The following is a 6,485-nucleotide window of genomic DNA, read 5'->3' as shown; positions in this document are numbered from 1 at the left end:
AATCTAGAATTAGTGAGTTCAAAGTCTCAACGTGGGGTTGGAACCCACAACCCTCTGATTCAGAGGCAACAGTGCAACCAACTGAGTCAGGCTGACAACACGGCTACAAACATAGAATTGAAGCACCAGAGAAAGTATGAAAACAATGAACTTTATTGCCACTGTTATTTACATGTTTAATTATGGGGTATAAAATTGTGAAATTTCATAACAGATTCAATACAGCAATTATCAGAAGAGATTCAGCATAAATCTGATATGAAAATGTTACATTTTACTCTCTAAGGAATTGCTAGGAAGTTTTGTTATGTATTTATGTAGTTATAAAATACCAGTCCTAAATTAGGACTACAAAGCTTTTGAAGCACTTTGAGCAGGGTTGGGACAACAACAGACAAGTATGCCAATCAACCTGTTTTGAATCGACTGGGTTTTATCTTAACTTTGGCAGGCAATCGGAACAGTAATAATCATTGCTAAGCCCCTTCATTAGAGAAAAAGATGAGAAGAAAGAAGACTGAAGTTTCAAAAATAGATAAAAGGAATAGAACAAGCACATTATTTACTTTGCATTGTGAGCCAGAAGACACAAATTTAAAATTAATGAACCTCAAACAAATCTCAGTAGAATTGTTTTTGGCCCATGGAATCATGGATGTGTGCAATAGACTAATAGCTAAAACAATTAATATTATGTCAGTTTAAACAATCATTTGTGTATATATATGGTCAGGGGCAGAATTTAGGGGTAATAAAGCAGTATTTTAGAGTTCCCGGAAATTTCCCAACTGCTGCAGCCATGGAAAAAATATAATGATAGTCCTTGCAGTTGATATAGTGGTTTATCACATCAAAACATCTCAAAGTGCTTCAACTTGTTTTCTGTTAAGTGTAGAGACCTTATTTACAGGCAGTAACATATCAATGTCCCACAAACAGCCATAGAGTGAATTACCAATTATTTTTTATTTCCAGAACAGCAGGAGAAACTTTCTTCTCTTTTTCGAATAGCACCATGGGGTCTTTAATATCCACCTGAACAGGCAGACGAGTCCTTGATTTAGTGCTTCATCCAAAGTAAAGCATCAAATAATAATACAACAACAACTTGCACTTATATAGCGCTCTCCACACAGGGTAGCGTCTCAGAGTGCTTAACGGTGGCGGAGCCTGACTCCGAGCCGAGGGTGGGGGAGAGGTGGCCATAAGCAGGGTCTAAAAGGAAGGTTTTCAGCAGGACTTGAAAAGGGGAGAAAGGGGGCAAGGCGGAGGGATTGAGAGTGTTCCAGAGTTTCCGGGTGTAGTGGATGAAAGCGCGACTTCCGATGGTGGGGAGGAGGGTACGAGGGACGAGCAGGAGGCCGGTGCCGGTCGAGCAGAGGTGCCGAGTGGTGGATTGGAGAGTGAGGAGGTCGGAGAGGTAGGGAGGTGCCAGAGAGTGAATGGATTTTAAATACTTTACAACTTTCTCTGGTCAGGTGGATAATACTTTGCAACACTGGAGTCAACCTTGACTGTGAGCTCAAACTGCTGATGTTAGGCTTGAACCCACAAACGTCATGCTCAAGGATGAAGAATATATATATGCCTCCTGGTTTTACTTCAAAGAAGGGAGTTTCTCCCGGTGTCCGAACCAATAAACCCTCAAATAAAATTGGTCTTTCAGTCATGGATGTTACTTGGACATTGCTGCGTGCAAATTGGCATCTGTGTTTGCCCGCAAAACTCACTCCACTTTAGAGTATATCCTGTGAAGAGTTTGGATATGTCCTCCTAAACTGGTCAATGCTGTACCGAATGTAATGATTATTCTTATTGTTACTTTCCTGCATGTAGCAGCCTGCATTTATCTGTATTGAAATAATACCACATTTGACTTTTTTTGGAAAATATATATTTATTTATAAATATAATATTTAGTACAACAGGAACCCCAAACACAAACATCTTTTGTTACAATTTTTCCCTTTTCTCCCAATACAAAGAAACATTCCGTTGTTTACGGTACAATCCTTCCCCGCACGAAGGTTGTGCAGATGTTTTTTGGATGCTGCCTTTAACACAGTCGCGAGTCGCCCCTGTATGCACCACAGCCATGTGTGCGCCTGCACACACCTTGATAAGGCGCATTTGCCGCTTTCGGAAGGTGCCCCAATGTGCACAATACGAGCACATGTTTACCGTACATACATTTTCGGGACACTCTTTGGTTACATCTCAAGCGTTCTTCTGTACCCTCACTTCAGTCTGTTTTGGGTGCGCTTGTGGGCTTCGCGGCCTGAACGAGTTGTTCCGGAGCAGCTCCTGCCGGGGTCAGGCCCCATCTGGCCTTTGCCGTGGTTGAGCCGAACTTCAGCTTGTCCCTCAGTAAATAGTCCCTGATCCTAGCATGTGCAAGCCTGAGGCAGGCCCTCACCATCCCCTCATTCTGCCAGAAGAACACAAGGTTTCACGAGAGCCAAAGGGCCTCCTTTACCGAGTATATGCATTGGTGTTTTTCTTTTGCATATTAGCTGGTGTCAATATCCTTGTTTAAAGCTCCACTGCTACAATTATTGGAGCATTGTTTTGCATTCCTGCTGTACACCTTCTCTTCGGATGAATCTAGATTTGCATGTGAGCTATGTATCATATAGAACACATCACAAACATTACTTTGGCGAACATGTGAACAGAGATCCACTCAGCTGCCATTGCACCTGCACAATACCTTAGCACTTCTCTGGCAGAGAAGATATCAATCCCAGACACTAGGTATGTTGGGTCCCAGACATTACACACAAAGGGTACTTGTGGGTCAGCAGGAGAGGGAAGCTGCTTCATAATACACACTGTCAATTCTTGAGATGGGTCTTGAAGGAGACAAAAGAAGGAAATTAAAATCAACAATTCAATTTCCCTGCATAATGGATAAGAGATTTTGGTGTAGTCAGTTCAAGTAACCTCAATGAGTACACACTCCCATTAGACCATCAACCCATTCTGCACTCGCATTGGACCATCCTACTGACAGATGCATGGTGCAATGAGAGCACAGGATGGGTTGATGGACAGGTGGATGGTCCAATGGAAGTGTGTACTCACTGTAGTCATTCAAAAGCTGCAACTACTATAAAATGTTGTGATATGTGTTAAAAGTTATAACAATAATTCTTGTGTTAGCTATAGGGTCTTATCATGTCAGAAGGACATCGCAAAGTGCTTTTACAAGCTATGCTGTGAAATGGAGTGACTGCATATTTGTAGGCAAACATGGCAGCAGAATTTGAACACAGCCATGAAACGAGTGACCAATTTTATCTTGAGGGATTGTTAGCCAAGACACCAGGAGAAACTCCTTTCTCTTTTCGAATGGTGCCAGGGGATCTTTAACTTCCATCTGAATAGGCAGAAGGGACCTCGGTTTGCGGTTTCTGCAACAAAATCACGGCCCTTGATTTTCTTACAGACTTAGGTTATAGGCTCGATCAGCACACCAGGCCTTGAGCTCACAGTTTAGGGTTGCACTCAAGTGACTTGGGAGCGGCACATTGTCAGAGGTGTAGAACTCGAGATGATTCCATCTGCGTGTCCTCAGGTGAACGATAAAGATCGCATGACACTATGGAAACAAGAGGAAGTTTTTCTCAGTGTCCTGGCCAATAAGTTTCCCTACAGTAAAATGCCTGTGGTTTTGCCTTTTAAAAAGTTACTGTCATAAGAGTTATAGTGACCCAACTCTTTCTCCCAGTGTCCTGGCCAGGAGTTGTCCAGATAAAACAAAATGCCAAAGGTCATTGAGCTGAAATGTTAGCTCTCTCCATAGATGCTGCCTGACCTGCTGAGTGTTCCCAGCAACTTCTGTTTTTATTGTCCAGATAAAATTGGTCATTCATCTCTTGGGTCTTATTGAGCACAAAGTGGCTGTTCATTTTCCAATAAAAATGGCCCAATAATTTCATTTTGAGGCATTTTAACAAAGATAGTGCTATAAAAATGCAAGTTCTTCCTCCTTCCTCTCATCCACAGTGAAACATGGGACCAATAAATTAGACCACAGAACTGTAATCGACTTGTGGACGTATTTTGATTCTAAGTTAACTTTCCAGCCTGCCAGTCTGGGCTGGTTATAATGGGAGAGGGATTGTGATTACAAAAGGAAATATTTTACAAAGGTCAGGTATGTCACGAAGCTTGGCACCAACCAGATTAATTCATTACTCAGTGAAACAACAACATTGTACAAAGTCGGTATCAAAATAAGACATTGGTTCTCAGGTCAGGAATCCATTAATGATGAGACACAGCCCACACCATATTTCCTGGGTTAACTACTTTCCCAAAAGCACTGAGTCTTCCACTGAGGCAATCCAGAACAAGGGGGCATAGGCTCGTACTCTGTAGAGATAATGTGAACAGATGGTTCAAAATTAATTACATTACACTTAGAGTCATGATGTCTGGGAATTAGATAGCTACATGGTGAAGGAATCGATTGAGGAGTAGGAGACTTAGAGCGATGTCTCATTATTTTTCTATTTATATGTTTGATTGTTGTCTGTTTCTTTGGTTGTTATTTTACTTGTTTTTAACTGTTACCAGACAGATTTACCTGTAGAGTCTTTTCCGTTCCTGTACGTTCCTAACTTCAGATTTAAAAGAAAGGAAACAGTATCCCGGTAAGATTAGTTTTCGCTGAGCTAGAAAGAGGGAACATTGTGACTGTTCACTGTTTGGACACCAAGTGAAGACAAAGACAACCTCCATCAACACTGGCTCTCTACAGGAACATGCTTAAAAGGTATCCACTTGGATGAGATATGGGGGAAGGATTAAATCCCTCCTCATGACTCTGTTTGCCTAGCAGTAAGTAGGAACCCGGTTGTTAGTCAACTGACAGATCATTTTTGCGGCGGTAATAATCCCTTCAAGAAGTAAATCATAAATAAATAACTTGGCTACTCAATACATGGTACCCACTTGGATGAGATATGAGGGAAGGGAAGAGATGCTGCCTGTGTGACCATATCCAAATCTAAAGTTACTGTCTTCAAGAGAGATGAGGTAGAGGAAATAATAATGATTCTTACATTTAATATAGCACCTTTCACAACAACAACAAATTACATTTGTATAGTGCCTTTCAGGTTAGGAGGACGTCCCAAGGCGCTGGACAGTCAGGGAGTAAGACCCAAGCTAGGGTTTGGGATCAAGAGGGGTGGAGGGCAGGGATAGGAGGGTGACGGAAGGTGACTGAACTCTCTCCCTGGAAGGAGGCTTACCTAATTCTGGAAGTTCAGCTCCGAGGAGACCCCGCTTACCTTCTCCCCACTCACCTCCTCCCCTCACCACTAAAAGAGGTTATAATATCACATCTGAGATGTGGCATCTCTGACACTACAGCACTCTCCAGTACAACAATATAGTGCTAGATTATACTGTAAATTCAAAGTCCCAGTGTGGGAGCCCACAATATTCTGACCCAGAGGATGTGTGTCCCTAACTGAGCCAAGCTAACAACTTCACCCTCTCAGCTGGGACCACTCTCCCAAAAAGAGCTTTGACTTATAGAGTTAACAGGAGCTTTGTGAGAGAAATTCCTGCCCCCAGTGACCACTTGCCCTCCAGTTCCTACCGATGAGCCAGACTGACTGGTCTGTAATCAGCAATGCCCTGGAGTACCACAAACATGCCTGGCTCAGGGACCAGATGACTGAGACTGCCATCGATTCCAAAATTCTGTTGTCAAGCATGTCACCTTGAAGTCAGCTCAGTTCCAAGAAGATCCCAGATCCCACTTACCTCATCCCCGCCCCCCCACGGAGGAGGATAGAGGCTTTTTGAAAGACAGCTTCCACCCACATGGAGATAACTTACAAGGAAGGAGAGGAGATCGATTTTCTGCTCTGTGAAAGTGTGAAAGGAAGAGTCTCGGTGTGGAACTGTCTGTCTCTGAGTGTTGGCAGAAAATCGTTCTAAATTGTCCTGAAATGTTACTATGGAAACTGAAAACCCTCTATCTGTCAGCACACAGCCAATGCATCTCTCTGCTCATTTGTCTTCTAATTTGAAAGTAGCCCTCCCGGCTGGCTGGCTGGCTGTGTTTTTTTAAGATTACTTATCGTTTTAAAGGAGAGGGGGGGGGTTCTGAAATTAGACATGAGCTAAATTAATTTTCTTCCCTCTGCAAGGTTTGCTGGTGATGCTGCTGAGATTAAAACACTCCACACGCCTCTGTTTGCCTATCAGTAAGTAGGAACCGGATTGTTAGTCGATTGGCGGATCGCTTTGCGGGGCTAATAATCCCTTCAAAAAATAAATCCTAAATAAATAATTTGGTCACTCAGTACATGACTGTTTGTGGGACAATGCTGTGTGCAATTGGCTGCTGCATTTTACCCACAAAATATACAGACAATTACTTTACAGTATATTCTGTGAAGCGCTTTCAGATGTTTTAATAACGTGATAAGCCGCTATATCAAATACAAGGATTATTATTATAT

This window comes from Callorhinchus milii, unplaced genomic scaffold, assembly GCF_018977255.1.
Source record: "Callorhinchus milii isolate IMCB2004 unplaced genomic scaffold, IMCB_Cmil_1.0 Scaffold3, whole genome shotgun sequence".
NCBI classification, from domain to species: domain Eukaryota; kingdom Metazoa; phylum Chordata; class Chondrichthyes; order Chimaeriformes; family Callorhinchidae; genus Callorhinchus; species Callorhinchus milii.
The sequence above is the reverse complement of the archived record's forward strand: the minus strand, read 5'-3'. Positions refer to the sequence as shown.